We start from the raw sequence: 24199 nt of genomic DNA on the forward strand, positions 1-24199 counted from the left end.
AGTAACACTAACATGGAAAAAGGATGACTAATCAGTAATGTCAGTATGTATGCAAATAGAATTTTACACTAGCTGGTTGAAATCAGGGCTCTGAAAGTGGAGTCTGGACAATCTTAGGATTATATGGGTTGATGACCTTTGAATGTAAATGCAACATCATTTATGTGGGTTCCTTTTGGGGATATATAGTTTTTAATAGAGTGTCTAGAAAACTTTAGAGCTAATAGTCTGGATTTCATAAACCTAATGCCTGCAACAGCCAGACAAGTAGAAGAAATGGTTAAAAAATACCCAGGGTAAGAGGCTATAGATGGAAGTTCTGGTAAATAGGGAGTATAGAGAATGCATGTCTCATCTGAAGGAAGCAGTTCTCTCTGCCTTAAGACCATTGTTTTGCACTGTGAGAATTCAGGCCCTGATGGCCAGGTATTCAGATTTTTCAAGGAAAGCCAAATATATTATCTTTTCCCGTTTCTTTTCTCCTTCTTCTCTTCCTCCTTCTCTTCCTTCTTGTCACCTACTTCTCCTCTTCCTCCCCCTCCTCTACCTCCTCCTCCTTCTCCTCCTTCTTCTTGTGAAACTCACTGTATATTTTCACTGGATGTAGGATTCTGGGTTGATAGTCCTTTTACTTCAGCGCTTCAAAAATGTTGGGTGACTTCTTTTTATCTTCCGTTGCTTCTGGTTAGAAATATTTGGGGGGGGGTTGAATTGTTGCTTCCTCATAGGTAACATACTGTTTCTCTCTTGCTGCTTTTACATTTTTTTCTCTTTAATTTTTTAGTTTTGCGAATTTTGACTATGATATATCAGAGGATGTATTTCTTTGCATTTATCCTATTTACTATTGTTCTTTTTTTTTTGTAGATTTATGTCATTTTTCAAATTTGCGAATATTTCAGCCACTAGTTTTTAAAATATTTTCCTTTTAGTACCAGCCTCTTCCTTATTTCCTTCTGGGACCTCAGTGACACAAATGATAGATCTTTTCTTATTGCCCCACTATTCACGAGGCTCTGTACTTTATTTTATTTTATTAAAAATTTTTTTTAAGTTTGTTTATTTTTGAGAGAGAAAGAGACAGAGTGTGAGCCAGCAGGGCAGAGAGAGAGGGAGACACAGAACCAGAAGCATGCTCCAGGCTCTGAGCTGTTAGCATGGAACCTGACATTGGGCTTGAACCACGAACTCGTGAGGTCATGTCCTGAGCCGAAGTCGGAATCTTAATCGACTGAGCCATCCAGGTGCCCCGAGACTCTGTACTTTATATTTTTAGTCTATTTTCTCTTTATTCAGATTACATAATTTCTATTGATCTTTCTTTATGTTTATTGATTTCTGCCCCCTCTGTTTATTTCCATTCTGCTCCTGAGCCCATCCAGGGAGGTTTTCAACTTCAGTTAGTATATTTTTAGTTCTAAAATTTTATTTGATTCTTAGTCATATCTTCCATTTCTTTGCTGGAGATTTCTATTTTTCCATTTGTTTCAAGAGTGTAATTTCTTGATGGAGCATTTTTATGATAACGGCTTTAAAATTCTTGTCAGATTATTCCAGCATTTGGATTATCTCAATATTGGTCTCTGATGATTATCGGTTGTCATTTGAGTTGAGGATTTATTGGTTCTTGGTCTGACACATAATTTTGGATTGTGTTCTGGACTTTTAAAGTATTAGGTTATGATACTCTGTGTGCTACTTAAATATTCTATTGTACCAGGCAACAGACCTGTTTAGGTTCAGGAAGCGTGACCTACTTTTGTAGGTGGGTCATAGTTCTGACGTCAGTTCAGTTTTTAAACTTTTGCTCGGTGATTTTGCTTATCCTGCTTGTGTGCTGCTGAGGCCGGTTTGAAACTTGAGTGGTATTCCATACCGCAGTTCACTTTTCAAAGCTTTTGCTGTATTGCTGCTAGTCAGTTTCACCCATGGGTTGGTTGGGGGTGTGATTGAGTTTATGCTGAGATAGAAGAATCTGTGTACCCAGCTCACTGTTCTGCTCATTCTGATCTCCCGATCTCCCTAGTCTGACTGGGAGAAGGTGGAGTGCCTCCCCTTGGCTGATCTTTCCTTGGTGCATGGCAAGGACTGTAGACATGGTTCCTGTTTATATTCATGTAGAGCAAGACGGGCTGTTGGATGAGGTAGGGGACAGGGCTCGGCCTCTTCTGTAGGTACTGCATAGTGGGGTTTGTTGACAGGATTCTACGCCGCAGTATCCACAGCACCCAGGGAGAGGTGGGCAGGAGGAGGGACACTGCAGCCTCTTCTTCATTGGTGCAGTGTGGGGATGTGACAGGCTCTGCTCCACAGACACTGCCAATGCCTGATGAGAAGAGAGACAGCAGTTTCTTCTGTGGTGTTTCCCTGTAGCAGGGGAGGTTTGGTCCAAAGGGTCTGTCCTAAGGGGTGCCTTCCTCTCCATGCTCTGGCTAGCAAGGGCAGGCTCTCTTTAATTTTTTTTTTTTTAAACTTTTTTTGTTTATTTTTGGGACAGAGAGAGACAGAGCATGAACGGGGGAGGGGCAGAGAGAGAGGGAGACACAGAATCGGAAACAGGCTCCAGGCTCCGAGCCATCAGCCCAGAGCCTGACGCGGGGCTCGAACTCACGGACCGCGAGATCGTGACCTGGCTGAAGTCGGACGCTTAACTGACTGCGCCACCCAGGCGCCCCTCTTTAATTTTTTTTATGTTCATTTATTTTTGAGACAGAAATAGAACATGAGTCTGGGAGGGACAGAGAGAGGGAGACACAGAATCCAAAGCAGGCTCCAGGCTCCGAGCTATCAGCACAGAGCCCGATGAGGGGCTCGAACCCATGAACCACGAGATCATGACCTGAGAAGGGCAGCCTCTCTTTTATTATTTTTTAATATTTATTTTTGAGAGAGAGAGAGCTCGCATGCATATTCATGTGCATGCATGAGCAAAGGAGGGGCAGAGAGACAGGGGGGGTACAGAGGATCCAAAGTGGGCTTGGTGCTGACATCAGAGAGCCCCTCATGAGCCCCGAGATCATGACCTGAGCCAAAGTCTGCAGCTTTACCCGCTGAGCCACCCAGGCAAAGGGCAGCCTCTAATTTTTGCATTGCTTTATTGCTTTGTGTTTCAGGTTGTAGGCTGCTCTAGTGTGAAGGCCAAGAAATAAAGGAGACAAAACCAAAGCAAACCAGTAAACTCACTACCCCATTGTTCCTTAAGTCTGTAGGTCCTTAGCCAGTCTGCCTTGTCTGCCTCTCACGGTCTCCTGATAATCACTGTGTGTATTTTGTTCAGCGTGTTTAGTTGTAGTTAGTGAGACTGGTACGATGCAACGTGTTTACTCCATCTTGTTTAGAAGGCTTGGCTCCTCTCTGGCAGCAATGAGTAGGGTGTGAGGTTCTCATCTAATCATCCTCAGATTCTTGATGAATTTTTAATCAATCACCATAAGTATAAGTGACCTGTAATTTCAAACACTCAGGGAAATAAATTCATTGTAAATATGATATTATATGTGCTGTTAATTTAGGAATAGAATTTAAATAATTTCACTTTGCTAAGTTTGCTTCGCATGTTTTTACTTTTTAGTTTTTTAATTAAAAAAAATTTTTTTTTTCAACGTTTTTATTTATTTTTGGGACAGAGAGAGACAGAGCATGAACGGGGGAGGGGCAGAGAGAGAGGGAGACACAGAATCGGAAACAGGCTCCAGGCTCCGAGCCATCAGCCCAGAGCCTGAGGCGGGGCTCGAACTCACGGACTGTGAGATCGTGACCTGGCTGAAGTCGGATGCTTAACCGACTGCGCCACCCAGGCGCCCCTAGTTTTTTAATATTTAAAAACAATTTTTGTGTTTTTAAAAGAAGTTTGTTTATTTTGAGAGAGAGAGAGAGAGGACACAGGGGAGGAGGGGCAGAGAGAAAGGGAAAGAGAGGATCCCCAGCAGGCTCTGCACTGTCAGCACAGAGCCCAATGTGGGGCTTGAACTCATGAATGTTGAGATCATGACCTGAGCCAAAGCTGGATGCTTAACCAACTGAGCCACCCAGGTGTCCTGCTTCTCAGGTTTTTAATGCCATATTTTGGATACACAGAAAGATACAGGAAGGGTAACTTTTCTCCTCTTTTTTTCCTCTCTTCCTCTCTTTTTTCTTTCTTTTTTTCTTTCTTTCTTTCTTTCTTTCTTTCTTTCTTTCTTTCTTTCTTTCTTTCTTTCTTTCTTTCCTTCCTTCCTTCCTTCCTTCCTTCCTTCCTTCCTTCCTTCCTTCTTTCCTTCCTTCCTTCCTTCCTTCTTTCCTTCCTTCCTTCCTTCCTTCTTTCCTTCCTTCCTTCTACAAATTACCTCTTTCTCTCTGAGGGACTATCTATCGTACCTTAGCCTTCATATGTATAGGATAGGCATGGGATTCAACCTTGACCAAATGTGTGCTCTCTCTCAGGATTTGAATCATAGGCAGAGGAACAAAAATGACTGAATAGATTTGAAAGTTACCTCCTGTGTCAGCCACAGGGCCCTGCATATAATTTTGTTTTAGCTGACATGTTCCTGAAAGAACAAGAGTAGAGCCTAGCACAGGGCTTGTGGGCAGGAAGTATGTCTTCGGAAGTGGTTCCAAGCAACAGATGCCGGAGGACAGAGAGGCTAAAACAGGGAAGGAGGGAGAGTTCATTCAGAGATTCATGTTCAAGTTGATCACTGCCGTAGGGAATTGAGATTTAATCTTGCTGGGGACCATATGGGGTACCATGTGAAAAGCAGCTCAAAATTACCCAGTTGGGGGATGGAAGATGGTAATATTTTTTTTTCCGGCAGCTGATGTCCCATTAATTGCCACATGAGTTGCTCTTCCTTCCCATCTCCATATTTTTGTGCATGTGCATGAGTGGCTCTCACAAGCATACTCTGGGGCAGAGAAGACAGTGTACAGAAGAGACTGTCACATTATACCTGGGTAATTGTGTTCGGTAGCAATGGCCGAATAGAAAATTGACCCAAGAGGATATGAGGTGGGGCCAAGCGGTCTCCAATACATATTTCCATCAGTGCCCCTTTTCAAAGCCTCACAGGTGCCTTGTTGTCCTTCCTCACCTTAATCCAGTGAGCAATTCCCAAATCTATTTATGATGAATTCTCTCTCTTTTTGCATGTGTTAGCCAGAACAAATTTCTGTAGATTGCAACCAAAGAACCCTGACACTTCCATTAATCTGTTCTCTTTCACTGCGAGATAGTTTCATCTGTGGTAAAAGTCTGTCTCCTTCGTTGAATCTTGGCATGTCTATCAAAATGCTTGAGCTACGCTTCAAGGACCATATGCGTGTTGTTAAAATAGAATCTTCTGGCCCCAGATGCTGAAGTTTCCCTGTTAGCTTCTGATCCTTCACAGTTAGGCCTAACTTATTTACATAGTATTTAATGACAAGCAGGAATTCGGTTTTGAATCGATGTAAACAGGCAGTAAATTGAAAATACAAGTTAAAGAGATACAGGTGGATGTTATCACATAAATAGCATTTGGTTTTCTGAAATTATAATTATGACACTCCTGAATGATCTCCGATCCCACTGTATTATAATGTGACAGATGTATATGGCTGTGATTTCTCTAGCGATGCTCGCTGTTGCTTCCTTGTCATCTTTAATAACAAAGCAACTGGACAGATTAAATGGAAAAGATTTATTCTCTGTGAATGCCAGAGTCAAAGCATGCTGTCATAGTAACAGGTTAAAGCATTTCCACGAGGAGGTTATTATGCATGATAGGGTGGTACAGCCAGCCATCTCTTTCCATCCCATTGTATCAATGGCGCACTATATGCATTTCTAACTAGGAATTGATGGAGAGGACTTTTGTGATGACTGGCATCCAAATTTTAAATGCTAATTATAGTGAACACATTAAAAAATGCCCGTATCATCAGCGTATTGAAGTTGTACAAAGTAAACATATTGGCACACAAACCGTACCCAGATTGAAACACAGAACGTTTACCAGTCCTGCAGAGGCTGCCTCATTTCTCTCTCAAGTCACAATTCCTGGCACTGTGTAACTGCTATCTCGACCGCTGTCACAACAGATTCATTTTGCGTGATTTATTAACATCTTTGGGCATTTTATTTAAATTTTTTGTCAAGGGAGTGGTTACATCCGTTGAAATAAACCTTAAATGGCATGGTTTAATGAGTTTTGAGAAAGGCACACAACCATGTAACCAACAGCACTATCAAAGTAAAGAACTTTCCTACAACCCCTGATTTCCGTGTGCCCTTCTCCAGCCCCAGAAGAGAAAGCAATGCTTCTCCTGAAAGCAACCACAGAAGAGAAAGCAATGCTTCTCCTGAAAGCAACCACAGAAGAGAAAGCAATGCTTCTCCTGAAAGCAACCACTCTTCTGAAATCTTTTGCTCTAGGTTGCTTGTTCTCGAAATCCACATAAATGCAATAGTGTAGTACCTACTCTTGTATTTGGCTTCTCTTTACTCATGGCAAAGTTTTTGAGATTTATTTATGTTGTATGTATAATCCATTTGGTTTTCCTATTGACAGTAGCATTCTACATTATAAATGTAGTACTCCAATATCCCACAACACAAGATTGGATAAAGTATAGTTTTATTTCTTTTTCAATCCTTATAGCTTTCATTAAGGTTTCTTGATTAATTTTTTGGCTAAGGACCTCTAGTACAATGCCACATAGACTTGTTAAAAGTCAGATCCTGGCGGTATTCACAGTATGAAGGGAGAAAGAATTCATTGTTTCACCATTATGTGTAATGGTGGCTGTAGATGTTTTTAGGAAATACGTGTCCTCTATTAATTTATGGCAGTTCCTTTATATTTCTAGTTTGATAAAAGGTTTTATCATGTACGGGTGCCAAATTTTGCTAAGAAATTTTCTGCGTATATTGAGGTACTCATGTGATTTCCCTTTTATTCAGTTTATATGGTGAATGACATCAGTTTATACAAATGGTAAATTAATTTTGCATCCCTGGGATAAATCTCATTTGGTCACGTTATGTTATTCTTTGTATATATTTCCAGATAGGATTTGCTAATGGTTTGTTGAGGATTTCTGTGTTCATGAGAGATACTGGTCTGTAGTTATTTTTCTTGTAATATCTTCATTGGGTTTAGTGTCAGGGTTAAGTAAACCTCACAAAAACGTTAGGAAATGTTGTGTCCTCCTGTATTTTTTTTCTTTAAATTTTTTTCCCAAGTATGTATAGGAATGGATTTTCCCCCCAAATATTGGACAGAATTCATTAGAGAAATCGCTTGAATTAACTTTTTTTCTCCTTAAATATTTGGTAGAATTCACACATGACACTTTCGAACTGGAAAGATTTTAAGTAAAAACTCAATTTTTAGCAGATAGATTGCGATTTAAAAATGTTCTTTATTCTTGTGTCACTTTGGCAATTTGTGTATTTTGAGCAGCTGTCCATTTTCTTAGCTGTCAATTTTATTGCTAAAAAGGTCCTTTGTAACATTGGTAGTATATGTAGCGATTAGCCCTGATACTGGTAATTTGAATTTTTGTCCTTTTTCCTAGATCAGTCTTACTAGGAATTTTTCAATGTCTAAAAAATTTTAAAAGTATTAATATTTGGCTTTATTCAGGTTTTCTCTGTGGTCTTTACCTTGCATTGATTTCCATTTATTATTTTTGCTATTTCCTTCATTCTACTTATTTTAAGTTTTTTTACTCTTGTTTTTCTAACAAAGTTAAAAGTTGGACTTTTAAAAAGATTATTAAAATTTTAAATCCCTAGTAAGACTAATCAAGGGAAAAAAAGGAGAACACGCACATCATCAACCTCAGGAATCAGAAAGAAGGCATCAGTAGGTATATATACAATAGACAATAGAATGAAAACAATAGGATATTATGGATAATTCTATACCAATAAATTCTACAATTTGGATGAATAGACAAGTTCCTGGAAAGACATATATTGCAGAAATTAACATAGAAAGAAATAGAAAGTATGATTAGTGTCGTATTTACTCAAGGAGTTGAATTCTTGATGACGAATTCCCTCCTCTCTCCCTGCAATTAACTGTCCATTCTTGAATTCTTACCCTGAGAATTCTACCAAACATTTTGTTAAATGTTTATTTATTTATCCTGAGGTGGTATGGGGGAGCTGCAGAGAGAGAGGGAGACAGAGAATCCAAAGCGGGCTTCATGCTTTCAGTGCAGAGCCCAATGTGGGGCTTAGACTCATGAGCTGTGAGATCATGACCTGAGCTGAAGTGGAACACTTAACCAGGTGCTCCCTACCAAATATTTTTAAAAGATATAATTACAGCCTATACAAGCTCTTACAGAAAAATAACAATAGAGGAAGGCTTCATAATTCTTTTTGTGGTTTTGTGTTTCTAAGACCAAGGTCACCTAAATACTAAAACTTCTCAAAGACAAAAATAATAAAATAAAATTTCAGACAAAATTTTTATGAATATAAATACATAATTCTCTTTAAAAATTTAGCAAATCAAATCTAATAACACGTGGAAAGGTTAATATGTGACCAATGAGTTCATTCCAGGAATGAATGAGCTTGATTTGCCATTTGAATATCAGTCATTATAATTCATCTTATTAACAAAATGAAATAAATTTGTGTAATCTTCCATTGTATGTAAAAAAAAACACATAACAAAATTTGAAACTGCTTCGTGACCTTTCATCAAGTAACAAAAGGGCAGTGCCTTAATATGGTGAAAGGCATCTATGGGAAATCTATGGCTAATACCATACTTAATGTTAAAACATTAATCCTTTTCCTTTAAATTTTGAAAAAAAGCAAAAATATCTGTTCTCACTATTTCTATTCAACTTTTGCTAGAAGTCCCTACCAATTCAATAGGGTAGAAAAACAAGATAAAAAAAGTACACATTGGAAAACAAGAAGTAAAACTGTCATTATTTGAGAATGATATGATTGTGGTTCTAGAAGACTCTGTGCTACTTATAAGAAAAATGATTAAACTGAAAAGGGTATTTTGAAAGATCAAGAATATAATATTAACATATAAATCAATTACATTTCTATATACTTTCAACAAACCATCTGTAAAGTAAGTTAAAAATTAATACCCTCATAATTATATTTAAAAACATCAAATCCTAAGTAGTAGATCTAATGAAAGTTATGTTAGATCTCTCCATGGAAAACTATGAAACATAGCTGAGAGAAATTACAGAAGTCCTAAATAAATATATAATATCCTCTTCATGAATTGGTGGAGTCATATTGTTCTCTGTTGTACCTCAACTGATCTATAGATCCAATTTCTATTAAAATCCCAGCAGGCTATTTTGAAGAAATAAATAGGGCGTTTCCAAAATATATACAGCAGTGCAAACAATGTAGATCAGCCCAATCAATCTCAAAAAAGAACTAAGTTGGAGGACTTAACAGTACTTGGCCTGAAGATTGACTATAAATCCCTAGGAAGTAAGACAATGCATCATAAGTATGTTCAGATGAATAGATTAACAGCAGGGATTAGAGAATCCAGAAAATATATGTATGTGATGCATATTCATATTTCCATATATGTATATAATAAACATACAAATACACATTTCTATATAAATGAGGATAGAATAATAAGGCAACGAAAAGGAAAAGTAAATTAAGAAATAGAACAGGATGACTGTGCAAATGCATGCATAGCCAGTCAGTCTTTGATCAAAATATTAAGTTAAATCAATGAAAAATCAGTCTTTTTTTGTTTTTTAAGTAGGCTCCACTCTGGGTGTGGAAACCAACATGGGGCTTAAACTCACAACTCTGAGTTCAAGACCTGAGCTGGGATCAAGAGTCAGATACTCAACCAAATGAGCCATCCAGGTGCCTCCAAAGCAAAGACTTTTTTTTTAAAAAACAAAAACAAACATAACCAGAATACCTGGATATCAGTGAGAAAAAGAAACCTTGATCTCTATCTTAAATTTTTATACAAAAGTAATTTATTATGTTGGATATCTACATGCAAAAAGAATAAAACTGGGCCTTAACACCACAACCAAAAACCTCTGGGACGCAGCAAGGACAGTCATAAGAGGAAAGTATATAGCAATCTAGGCCTTCCTAAAGGAGGAAGAAAGATCTCAGATACACAACCTAACCTTACGCCTTAAGAAGCTGGAAAAAGAACAGCAAATAAAACCCCAAATCAGCAGAAGACAGGAAATAATAAAGATTAAAGCAGAAATTAATGCTATTGAAAAACAGTAGAACAGATCAATGAAACCAGAAGCTTGTTCTTTGAAAGAACTAACAAAATTGATAAACCACTAGCCAGTTTGATCAAAAAGCAAAAGGGAAGGACCCAAATAAATAAGATCAAGAATGAAAGAGGAGAGATCACAACCAACACAGCAGAAATAAAAACAATAATAGGGGAATATTATGAACAATTATATGCCAATAAAAGGGGCAGTCTGGAAGAAATGGACAAATTCCTAGAAACATATACACTATCAAAACTGAAACAGGAAGAAACAGATAATTTGAACAGATCCATAACCAGTAAGGAAGTCGAATTAGTAATCAAAAATCTGCCAAAAAACAAGAGTCCAGGGCCAGATAGCTTTCCGGGGGAATTCTACCAAACATTTAAGGAAGAGATAACACCTATTCTCTTGAAGCTGTTCCAAAAAAATAGAAATGGAAGGAAAACTTCCAGACTCTTTCTGTGAAGCCAGCATTACCTTGATTCCAAAACCAGACAGAGACCCCACTAAAAAGGAGAACTATAGACCCATTTCCCTGAGGAACATGGATGCAAAAATCCTCAACAAGATATCAGCCAATCGAATCCAACAATACATTAAAAAAATTATTCACCACAAGCAAGTGGGATTTATACCTGGGATGCAGGGCTGGTTCAATATCTGCAAAACAATTAACGTGATTCATCACATCAATAAAAGAAAGGACAAGAACCATATGACCCTCTCAAGAGATGCAGAGAAGCATTTGACAAAATACAGCATCCTTTCTTGACAAAACCCTCAAGAAAGTAGGGATAGAAGGAGCATACCTCGAGATCATAAAAAGCATATTTGAATGACCCAATGCTAATATCATCCTCAATGGGGAAAAGCTGAGAGCTTTCCCCGTTAGGTCAGGAACAAGACAGGGATGTCTACTCTCACCACTGTTATTCAACATAGTATTGGAAGACTTAGCCTCTGCAATCAGACAACACAAAGAAATAAAAGGCATCCAAATCAGCCAGGAGAAGGTTAAACTTTCACTCTTCACAGATGACACGATACTCTATATGGAAAACCCAAGAGATTCCACCAAAAAACTGCTAGAATTGATTCCTGAATTCAGCAAAGTTGCAGGATATAAAATCAACACACAGAAATCGGTTGCATTCCTATTCACCAACAATGAAGTGACAGAAAGAGATACCAAGGAATTGGTCCCATTTACAGTTGCACCAAAAAATAAAATACCTAGGAATAAATCTAACCAAAGAGGTAAAAAATGTATACACTGAAAACTATAGAGAGCTTATGAAAGAAATTGAAGAAGACACAAAAAAATGGAAAAAGATTCCATGCTCCTGGATAGAAAGAACAAATATTGTTAAAATGTCGATACTATAGAAAGCAATCTACATATTCAGAACAATCCCTAGCAAAGTAACACCAGCATTCTTCACAGAGCTAGAACAAATAATCCTAAAATTTGTATGGAATCAGAAAAGACCCCAAATAGCCAAAGCAATCTTGAAAAAGAAAACCAAAGCAGGAGGCATCACAATCCCAGACTTCAAGCTATACTACAAAGCTGTAATCGTCAAGACAGTATGGTACTGGCACAAGAACAGACACTCAGATCAATGGAACAGAATAGAGAACCCAGAAATGGACCCACAAACGTATGGCCAACTAATCTTTGACAAAGCAGGAAAGAATATCCAATGGAATAAAGACAGTCTCTTCAGCAAGTGGTGCTGGGAAAACTGGACAGGAACATGCAGAAGAATGAACCTGGACCATTGTCTTACACCATACACAAAAATAACTCAAAATGGATGAAAGACATAAATGTAAGAAGGAAGCCAGCAAAATCTTTGAGGAGAAAGCAGGCAAAAATCTCCTTTGATCTAGGCTGCAACAACTTCATAGTCAACACGTCTCTAGAGGGAAGGGAAACACAAGCAAAACTGAACTGCTGGGACCTCATCAAAATAAAAAGGCTTCTGCACAGCGAAGGAAACAATCAGCAAAACTAAAAGGCAACCAACAGAATAGGAGAAGATATTTGCAAATGACATATCAGATGAAGGGTTAGTATCCAAAATCTATAAAGAACTTATCAAACTCAACATCCAAAAAACAAAAAATGAGATCAAAACCACAATGAGATACCACCTGACACCCGTCAGAATGGAAAACATGAACAACTCAGGCAACAACAGATGTTGGCGAGGATGCAGAGAAAGAGGGTCTCTTTTGCATTGTTGGTGGGAATGCAAGCTGGTGTAGCCACTCTGGAAAACAGTAGGGAGGTTCCTCAAAAAACTAAAAATAGGAGTACCCTATGACCCAGCAATTGCACTACTAGGTATTTATCCAAGGGATACAGGTGTGCTGTTTCGAAGGGACACATGTACCCCCATGTTTATAGCAGCACTATCAACAATAGCCAAAGTCTGGAAAGAGCCCAAATGTTCATCGATGGATGAACGGATAAAGAAAATGTGGTATATACATATATAAAATATATATATTTTACACACACACACACACACATATATACACACACACACGTATACACACACACACACAATGGAGAATTACTCGACAGTCAAAAAGAATGAAATCTTGCCATTTGCAACTACATGGATGGAACTGGAAGGTATTATGCTAAGTGAAATTAGGCAGTCAGATAAAGACAAAAATCATATGATTTCGCTTATATGAGGACTTTAAGAGACAAAACAGATGAACATAAGGCAAGGGAAACAAAAATAATAAAAAACAGGGAGGGGGACAAAACATAAGAGACTCATAAATATGGAGAACAAACTGAGGGTTACTGGAGGGGGTGTGGGAGGCAGGATGGGCTAAATGGGTAAGGGGCACTAAGGAATCTACTCCTGAAATCATTGTTGCACTATATACTAATTTGGGCATAAATTAAAAAAAAATAAAAAGTGAAAAAGAAAAACACCTCTCTTTCTGTTACAAGCAGGCAATTGAGAGGGAGGTAACGAACTTTTACAAATAAATCTTGTGAAATGACAATATTTGAATATACCCTTCTAAAATAAATTTTTTAAATGTTCAATAATCACATGAAAAAATTTTATCAGGAAAATGCAGATAGAAAGTACAATGAGATATTGTTAAACACTCATTTGTTGACTAAAATTGAAAGTACCAACAATACAAAATGTTGGCAAGGACATGGAGTAAATGCAGTTCTCATGTTGCTAATGAGAGTATAAAATTGTCAAATCATTCTGGAAAATGGTTTGGCAATTTCTAAAAAAATGAATTATACAGGGGGAAAAAAGAATAAAACTGAGCTACTTTCTGACACCATACACAAAAAGAAACTCAAAATATATCAAAGACCCAAATACGAGACCTGAAACCATAAAACTCTTAGAAGAAAACATAGGCAGTAACTTCTTTGACATCAGCCTTAGCAACATTTTTATAGATATGTCTCCTCAGGCAAGGGAAACAAAAGCAAAAATAAACTATTGGGACTACACAAAAAGAAAAAGCTTTTGCACAGGAAAGGAAACCATCAACAAAATGACAAGGCAACCTATTCAATGGGCGAAGATATTTACAGGTGATATATCTGATAAAGGGTTAATATTCAAAATATATAAAGAACTTACACAACTCAACACCAAACAACCAAACAGCCTGATTAAAAAATGAGCAGAGGATCTGAATAGACATTTTTCCAAAAAGATATACAGATGGCCAGCAGACACATAAAAAATACTCAACATCACTAACCATCAGAGAAATGCAAATCAAAACCACAGTGAGGTATCACCTTACACTTGTCAGAATAGTTTGAATCAAAAAGACAAAAAATGGCATGTGTTGGCAAGGACGTAGAGAGAAAGTAACCCTCTGCACTGCTGCGAATGCAAATTGATGCAGCCAGTGTGGAAAGCAAGTATGGATGTTCCTCAAAAAATTAAAGGTAGAATTACCGTATGATCCAGTAATTTCACTATTGGATATGTACCCAAAGACAATGAAAACACTAACTCAAAAAGATAGACGCACCCCTATGTTTATTATAGCATATATACAGTAGCTAAACGATGGAAGCAACCAACCCATGTGTCCATTCATAGATGAATGAATAAAGAAAATGTGGTACATATATACAATGGAATACTACTCAACCACAAAAAAGAATGAAATCTTGCCATTTGCAATGACATGGATGGAGCTAGAAGGTATAATGCTAAGTGAAATAAATCAGAGGAAGACAAATGCTGTATGGTTTTAGTCATATGTGGAATTTAAGAAACAAATTGAATGAACAAAGAAAAAAGACAAAGAAACAGATTCTTAAATACAGACAATGAACTGGTGCTTGCCAGAGGGAAGGTGAGAGGAGGAAGAGTAAAATAGATGAAGGGGATTAATAGTACATTTACCTTGACAACACTGGGCAATGTATTGAATTGTTGAATTGCTATATTGTACACCTGAAACTAATGTAACACTGTATGTTAACTATACTTCAATGAAAAAATAAATAAAATAATTTGTGATGGTTAATTTACTGAAAAGTTAAAACACAGCCATAATGCTTACACTAGAAAAAGAAAATAAGAAAATAAGAGAGAATATCTCTGGGATGTTGGTGGAGTCAAAGATTTCTTGGTTGATGCATAAAAAGGACAAACTTTCAATGAAATTATTGATAAAGTGGGTTTCATCAAAAGACATCATGAAATAAATAAACACAAAATATAAAAGTAATATAAAAGCCAGAAAGTGGGAAAAATAGTTATAACACATACATTTGAGTTGCCTAAAAGAATACAAGGAACACTGTAAATTCAATAATAGAAGCATGAATGTCCCAGATTTTAAAAATGTGCAAATTGCGTCAATAGACACTTCACAAAAGATGATATATGAACATTCATTAAACACATAATAAGATGTTTATCATCATTTCTCATCAAGGAAAGAAAAAATTCAAATCACAGTGAGATACCATTTCACGTTTATTAGAATAGCAGAAAAATGATATCTATATATCTAACAACAACATATCTATATCTTTATATTTATCTCTGTGTCTATAACTGTATCTATATATAAAAATGCCCAATATTGGTGAACACGTGGAGCTCCTGTAATTCTTCGACATTCTTCTACGGAAGATTAAAGCAACGCCACGGCTTTGGAATAATATTTGGCAGTTCTTTATAAAGTTAAACATAGGGGCGCCTGGGTGGCTCAGTCGGTTGAGTGTCCGACTTCAGCTCGGGTCATGATCTCACGGTCTGTGAGTTGGAGCCCCGCGCCGGGTTCTGTGCTGACAGCTCAGAGCCTGGAGCCTGTTTCAGATTCTGTGTCTCCCCCTCTCTGCCCCTTCCCCGCCATGCTCTGTCTCTCTCTGTCTCTGAAAAACGAATAAACTTAAAAAAAATTTTTTTTTTAAAGTTAAACATAAATATCCTATGACCTAGCAGTTTCATTCTTAGGTATTTTTCAAGAGAAATAAAAACATATTCACAGAAAGACTTGTAAAAGAATGTTTATAGTGGCCTTGTTCATAATAGGCGAAAACTGGATATAAAATGTGGGTACAACCCAAATGTCCTTCAAAAAGAATATGGATAAACAAATTGTGATCTGTTCCCACATGGAAAAGTCTATAGCAATAAAGCTATGGATGTACGCAACAAGGGGTTTGAAGCTTAATGTTTAATCATTATATATGCAAACAAAACTGGACACAAAAAGAATACATTCTATATGATTCTATTTACAGGAACTCCAGAGACAAAACTAATCTATGGTAAAGAAATCAGGGTTGTTGTTGGGGACTGTGGTAGTTATTTGATTGGAAAAGGGTATTAGGAAATTTTTGAGGTGACAAAAATGTGCCGTAGCTTGTTTTTGTGTGTGTATATGTGTGGCAGTTATGGGAATGGGCATACATAATTATCAAAATTCAAATGAACGCCTCAACTCTGCATTTTATGATATGTTAATGATTTAAAACATGTCCACCAGTGCTTTGGATTTGATTCCGTCCATTTTTTCTTTTCGTGTTTTTGAGCTTTGTTGATATACATGTTTAGAATTCCTTACCCCTCGCCACCAGAATATACTGTCTTCCTTTATACATCGGTGTTTTTTCTTTCTTTTTCTTCTTTTGGCAGGCAGTTATTAATGGATCCTCTTGTGCCTGTTGGGCTTGTTTGGAGGCTTGTTTCACTTTGGTCCTTGGTCCTGGGTCATGGCTTTCAATCTAGGGCCTAGTCCTGAGTTGTAAGGTAGGACCGTTGAGGATCTCAGCAGTATGGCAAATGTGCTTGGTGGCATTCCTGCCCCTGGCTTGGCCAGGACTCTTGTCTCTCTTTGCACTGCTCCACTTGTGGAATGTCACTGTTTACACACATGGCCCTGTCCTCAGCCAAGAGCTTGAGGCAAACTCTCACACTGACCTCTGGGCCCTCGGACTTTCTGTTTTTTTCAACTCTGCCTTATAAAGTCAGCTGTTTCTGCAGATCCAAACAACCACCTTACTCCTCAACTAGAATGGTCTTGCCCTCCAGCCTGTGCTTGGGGTCTCCCCTTCTGTGCACCTTCCAGCAAGTGCTCATAGGCAGAAAACTATGATAAATGTGGAGCCGGTATTCCGTGCTCTCCTTTTCTCAGCTGGCTGCCTATTGTCCAGTTCCTGAAAATCATCGCTCAGATATATATGGTCCAGTTTTACAGTTGTTTTCTCAGAAGGGCTCACTGATAGCAGTTACTTCATCACGGTTGGAAACGAAAGTCTGTTATTGATATTTAATTTCTTGAATATTTTTTTAAAGTGTATGATGTATTTATTTTGAAAGAGAGAGAGCACGAGGGAGCATCTGAGCCCGCATGTGAGCAGGGGAGGGGCAGAGAGAAAGGGAGAGGGAGGGAGAGAATCCCAAGCAGGCTTTGCATTGTCAGTGCAGAGCCCGATGCAGGGCTTGAACTCATGAACTGTGAGATCGTGACCTGAGCCCAAACCAGGAGTTGGAGGCTTAATTGACTGAGCCTAGCCAAGTGCCCCCATATTTAATTTTTAAGGTTCATTGACTCTAGAGGAATGCTATATCAATCTTGGTGTTGTGGAGATATAAGATATTTACATATAACTTGTTTTATGGAGCAGGAGAATAACTAAACAGTCTTCTTTAGGAACAAAAAATCTGGTGACTACTGTTAGCACGTAAATTTACTTCATCTCTGATACGGCGTGACAAAGCTGTGGCTTAAAGTAACTGACTACTCAGTACTATTCGTCTTTAAACCTCAAGCGAAACCTGAAACCAAGAGTGCCAAAAACAGAAGCAAAAACAAAACACAGCGGTGTAATACTGTGTGTGAGAAACAAAGGTTGTATTTGTTCTCACAAAATGAGTAAACATGAGCCAACAATTCATTTTCACAACTACCCTTCAGCAATTGCTGTTCAGAATTCCAAGGTATCCTTTTAATTGATTTCTTCAGTTAGAAAAATCATTTGCAATTTCGATCCTCTGACTTTAGACAGAAGTGAGAGACGATATAGGACCTGAAGAAACAGCATTCATGACTCTTACTTCAGGGTGAACCCCGTTTCCAAAAAAATCATTGGAAAACAAACAGGAAGTGGAATCCTGTCTCTCATTTTTAACTCACAGATTTAATTCCACTAACCTACTTGAATTCCTTAAATGTATGGAACTTGCAGATGAAAACCTCAATATACTTCTGTTTTTGTCCATTTTGCTCCTTTCGTTTCCCCAAATTGAAGCATTTCCAAACAAGGCGCAAGAAAATAAACAATACCTTACCTTGTAAAGTTTGGTTTACCTAGGATATCTTGTCAAGGTAGAAGTTTCCTTGGTTAAATTGCCAGATAACTGTATACCCGGTTTTTACAATTTTAGTACATGCTAAAATAGGTTAAATTTGAATGCTGGACTCTTAGGCTTACCCCCCTTCATTCCCTAATGATAGTGAAGAAACTGCATTGTGTTCCAGTGGTCCTCAATGGGGGTGGAGGACAAGGGTGGGGGTGATGGCTTGAGATAGGTGGGGCTTTGAAGGGTAGGGAGTGGGGGAGATTTTACCCTCTAAGTGACGTTTGACAATATCTGGAGACATTTTTGGTTGTTGCAACTGGGAGGGGGATTCACTGGCATTTGTTGGGTAGAAGCACAGGGTACCCCACTCACACCAAAGAATTATTTGGCTTAAAATGTCAACAGCCTCAGGGTTGAAAATCTCTGCTGTATTCGTATGGACTTATGCTGTATTCACATACCAGCTGTGCCCCTTGTTAACTACACAATCTTGAGAAGAATATTAAAATGAGACTTATGTTTATTTTCAGTGTTGTTGTGAGGAATAGCTTTAAGGAATAGGGATTTAGTGCACTGCTAAGAAGGTAATAGACCTTTAATAATTGGTAGCTATTATTAATGCTACTGTTGCTTTACATTTGTTAATTTACATTTACATAAGAGACTCCTTAGTGTTCAGATTAAATTTATTTCACCTTTGAAAACAGAGAGGGAAATATGTGAGAAAGCCTGTTGGTTTGTGTATAGGGAGTTTTCCACAGCATTTTCCCTTGGAGCATAAAAAGAGACCCAAAGGTTACCCTGACGATATGTAGGGCTATATATTGAATATATTTTGGTTTCATATGGACCACGAATCACAGACACCTTTGTGGTGCACACTGAGACCTGACCAGATACATGTTTTCTTTTATATTACTGGTCCCACCTTCAAAAACAAGGTAAAATAGTTGGACCAATAACTGAAGCTTACTTGGCTGATGAGAAATAGAGCACTTAAAGTAATACCGTTTAGGGGGCGCCTGGCTGGCTCAGTCAGTTGGACGTCCGACTTCAGCTCAGGTCATGATCTCGCAGTCTGTGAGTTCGAGCCCCGTGTCGGGCTCTGTGCTGATGGCTCAGAGCCTGGAGCCTGCTTCGGATTCTGTGTCTCCCTCTCTCTCTGCCCCTCCCCTGCTGGCACTCTCTGTCTCTCAAAAATAAAAATAAAAATAAAATCATTAAAAAAATTAAAGTATTATAATTTATAATATGTTGTATATTTTAGAATATATGTTATGTATTTTATAAAAATGTTTTTAAGTTTATTTATTTTGAGAGAGAGAGAATGAGAGTGAGGAGTGGAGGGGGGAGGAGCAGAGCATGAGAGAGAGAGAGAGAGAGAGAGAATCCCAACTAGGCTCTGCATTGTCACTGCAGAGCCTCATGCAGGCTCAAACTCACAAATCATGAGATTACGACCTGAGCCAAAATCAAGGGTCAGACATTTAACCAACTGAGCCACCCAGCACCTCTAGAATATATATTAAATATTTTAAACGTGAGGATACAAATGCTGGTCTGCATGTCATGTTTATTCAGAGAAAATGAGATGAAACTCTATCTCTAAAGACTTCTCATGTATAAAGGACAACTGAAAATCTTGGGGCATATGCCAATGTATAATAAATATTATCATCCTATGTCGGGCTCGGAGCCTGGAGCCTACTTCAGATTCTGTGTATCCCTCTCTCTCTCTGCCCTCTCCCACTCACACTCTGTCTCTGTCTCAAAAACAAATAAACATTAACAAAACATTATCAAATAGGCTTGCTTTTTTTAAAAAACAGTTTATTTTAAGAGCGAGCGTGGGAGTGAGATTGGGGGAGGGGCAGACAGAGAGGAAGAGAGAGAGAATCCCAAGCAGGCGCTGCACTCTTAGTGTGGAGCCCACTACTTGAACCATGAACTGTGAGATCATGACCTGAGCTGAAATCAAGAGTTGGATGCTTAACCAACTGAGCCATCCAGGCACCCCTAGACTTGCCTTTTATTGCAGAGTTTTCTTGTCATATAAAGTGGGGCATAGGACTTTAAAGTAGAACTTTGATGTCTACTAATTAATGGGCTACCTAAACAGGAGCCATTCATTCCTTGATCATTGTTTACTGAGTGCTTACTAAGTGCTTGCTCCTGTCCTAGTAGAACAATCTAGTGGGAGAGGTAATCATTAATCAAATAATCATATAACATGTATTGTCACACTATAAGAAGTACTCTAAAGAAAAAATAAAGGAGCTTACAAGTGAGGTAAGAAAGTACTACTCTGAACAATTCTAGTAATTTCTGAGACATTTTTGCACTATTTTCGTTATTCGTTCATTCGTGCGTTCATTCATTGATTCATTCGTTCACTTGAGAAAACTTTATTAAATCCGCCCTAGTTACATTCCAGGCACTGTGCTAGTAGCTGGGGGAAAAATTGTAAAAAAAATATTCATGGTGCCTTCTTGAAATTTATAATTTAGCTATTCGAGTGACCAAATGTTTTAAAGAAGTGAAATTAGACATTGCCATTTCCCTTGCAAAATCGCAAATAAGGAAAAAAAAAAAAAGCAAACCAGAGAAATTATCTGCAAATTAAATTAAACCACCCAGGTATTATTAGTGATGTCAATTATATCCTGACCTTCGTGACAACACGTGTACAAACCTGCCATTTATTGTCACTGTTTGCAGGAAGAAAGGAGGCACTGTTGACATCATTAAGTAATGACCTTGATTATTAAAAAAGGAGAAGATGCAGAAAAGAAAGTCAGGAGACTGTCCTGACTGCAACATGGTTTTCTAGCAGACAGGAGATTGGCTCTGACTGGAAGACTTACCCTTTGTCTTCCGTTCCTAAAATTAATTCTATTTGTTTAAATATTCACAAAACATATAATTTCTTATTTTGCCTCTAGTGAATAGCTACTATAGATAGATTTTAAAATAAGAGGTCTCAAATTCAATAATATATTTTTATAAATGATTGTTTCAAATTCCATTTATTAAAGCTTAATTACTGTCTCTCTATATAATGAGTCCACTGCGTACCTTATAAACGCTTCCAATAATCACATGAAATTTTAATGAATACACAATAATGGTCTTATTAATTTTAAATTAAATGTACTTGTTCATTTTTGAAAATAAATTTCAAGTGCCACTATAAATAACTCAGGAAAGCGAATTCATTTTTACACGAGATAGACTATTAGTTTGGAAGTTTATAGCTGTAAATACTCTGGTTTTTCTCAAAGAATAAGAGTAGATAATGTAATTTGAGTGTTTTTTTTGTCTGTGTGTGTCCTATGCACATATGGTGATTACAGGATATACATTACATGGGTTATTTAGTTTAATTTTTATGAAACAGTAAGGCAGGGCTCGTATTATGTTCAACTTAGAGATATGGAAAAGTGGTTTACAGAGGTTAAGTGGCAAGCTCAGAATCATGTCTTCTAGGAATTAATAGGATTTCAGTCTGACTGTCTAAAATCCCAAGGACTTAAAAATAAAAAAGTCCCATGGACTTAACCACTGTTTTAGTAGAGTAACATTGTTGACCTCATTTCTAATTTCAAATTAAATTTCACTTGGTCAGGGGGCTCTTCAAAGCTGGAAAATTTCTCGGTGAATACATTGTTGAAAAAACTTGGGCTTTGTCAGTGACAATAGGCAAAATGATATCAGGGAAAGCTGAACATCTTTGCCTTAAACGGGGGAAAGTGTGCTGGCACAGACCATACTGGCCCACAGGAGAGGGTTGTTAAATAGTAACTGCCACACCACTGAATATAACTAAAATCAACAAAATCAGGCTTTATGCTCCTCCCCGTTTGACAGACAGCTGCGTCTTCTGGTGCAGTGCCCACCACATCTGCAAGTTACAGTGGTGAAGGTCGGAGTAAATGGAGTTGGCCGTATTGGGTACCAGGTCACTGGGGCTGCTTTTAACTCTGGGAAAGTGGAAACTGTCACCAGCAATGACCCCTTCATTGACCTCAGCTACATTGTCTACTTGTTCCAGTATGATTCCACCCATGGCAAATTCCACTGCCCAGTCAAGGCCGAGAATGGGAAACTTGTCCTCAATGGACAAGTGGAGCCCATCTCCACCTTCCAGGAGTGAGATCCCACCAGCAACAAATGGGGTGATGCTGGTGCTGAGTGTGTTGTGAAGTCCACTGGAGGCTTCCCCACTATGGAGAAGGCTGGGACTCACCTGGAGGTTGAGGCTAAGAGGGTCATCATCTTTGCCCCTTCTGCTGATGCCCTCATGTTTGTGAAGGGCGTGACCCACGAGAAGTAAGACAACTTCCTCAAGATGGTCGGAAATGCCTCCTGCGCCACCAGCTGCTTGGCTTCTCTGGCCAAGGTCATCTATGACAACTTTGGCATCTTAGAGGGACTCATGACAACAGTCCATACCATTACTGCCACCCAGAAAACCATGGACAACCCCTCTGGAAAGCTGTGGCATGATGGCCAAGGGGCTGCTCAGAACATCGTCCCTGCTGATACTGGTGCCAATAAGTCTATAAGCAAGGTCATCCCTGAGCTGAATGGGATGCTTATTGGCATGGCCTTCTGTGTCCCCACCACCAACGTGTCAGTCACAGATTTGCTCTGCTGGAGAAAGCTGTCAAATGCAATGACATGAAGAAGCTGGTGAAGCAGAAATCAGAAGGTGCCCTCAAAGGCATCCTGGGCTACACTGAGGGCCAGGTTGTCTACTGCGACTTTAACAGTGACACCCATTCTTCCACCTTTGATGCTGAGGCTGCCATTGCCCTCAGTGACCACCGTGTAAAGCTCATTTCCTGATATGATAATGAATTTGGCCATACCACCTGGGTGGTGGACCTCATGGTCCACATGACCTCCAAAGAGTAAGAGCCCCCTGGACCACCAGCCCCAGTGAGAGCAAGAGGAAGAGAGAGGCCCTCAGCTGTTGGGGAGACCTTGCCCCATTTCATCTCACAACACACTGAGAATCTCCTGACCTCTACCCAGTTTCCATCCCAGATCCCCTGAAGAAGGTGAGGGTTTGGGGAAACCTACCTGGTCATGTACCACCAATAAAGGATACTGTATCCAGTCAAACAAACAAACAAACAAACAAAACAAAACAAACAAACAAACAAACAAAAAAATCCAAGATGCCTGTTAGGGAAGCAGATCACTGATGTCTTTCTTGTTCTGTTACAAGTAATCATAATGCCATAATGCTTTCTGATTATTCACATATTAATGGAAATTTAACTCTTTTTAAAAAATTTTTTATGTTATTATTTATTTATTTATTTGTTTGTTTTTTTGAGAGAGAAAGAGAGCGTGTGTGCATTTACACACGCGAATTGGGCAGAGGCAGAGAAAGAGGGGGAGAGAGAATACCAGACAGGCTCTGTGCTGTCAGTGTGGAGCCCAATGCAGGGCTCGATGTAGGGACTCAATCCCACGAACCCTGAGATCATGACCTGAACCGAAATCGAAAGTTGGACGCTCAACCTACTGAGCCTCCCGGTGCCCTGGAAAACTGTTTTCTACTTTTATATTTAGTCTAGTGGAAAGCCATAGGTAAACATCCTATGAAAAAACCCCAACCCTTTATTTCTAAAAAATGATTTTACTTTCATATATGTGTGTATTTCATTTTCATTTATACCTTATGTCCTTTATGTCTAGAACATTACTAAGACTGTCAATACTGGCACAAACTAACATCTTGCATGTTTTATCTTACCTTAACTTATCCCTCCTGCTTATTTTATGCCTATCTGAGTTTCTGACCTATATTCTTTTCCTTTCCTCTAAATAACTTCTTTTAACATTTCTTATAAAGCAGGTCAATTGGCAACAAATTCCTTCAAGTTTTATTTGTCTAAGAAGTCTTTATTTCTCTTTTACTTTGTTAAAAAAAATTTTTTTTTAGAGAGAGCAATAGAGAGCAAGACCAAGTGGGGTAGAGGGGCAGAGGGAGAGGGAGAATCTTAAGCAGGCTCCTTGGGCCTCGATCCCACAACCCTGGGATCATAACCTGAGCTGAAATCAAGAGTCAGTTGCTTAACTTACTGAGCCACCCAGGCCCCTCTTTCTTCTGA

At 38.5% G+C, this 24199-nt stretch overlaps 1 pseudogene; it reads left to right on the top strand.

The window, feature by feature from the left end:
* Positions 1–2096: 2096 nt before the first annotated feature.
* On the top strand, positions 2097–23165 carry LOC131519590 (glyceraldehyde-3-phosphate dehydrogenase-like; annotated as a pseudogene).
* Positions 23166–24199: the final 1034 nt, after the last annotated feature.

This window comes from Neofelis nebulosa, chromosome 1 (genome assembly GCF_028018385.1).
Source record: "Neofelis nebulosa isolate mNeoNeb1 chromosome 1, mNeoNeb1.pri, whole genome shotgun sequence".
NCBI lineage: Eukaryota > Metazoa > Chordata > Mammalia > Carnivora > Felidae > Neofelis > Neofelis nebulosa.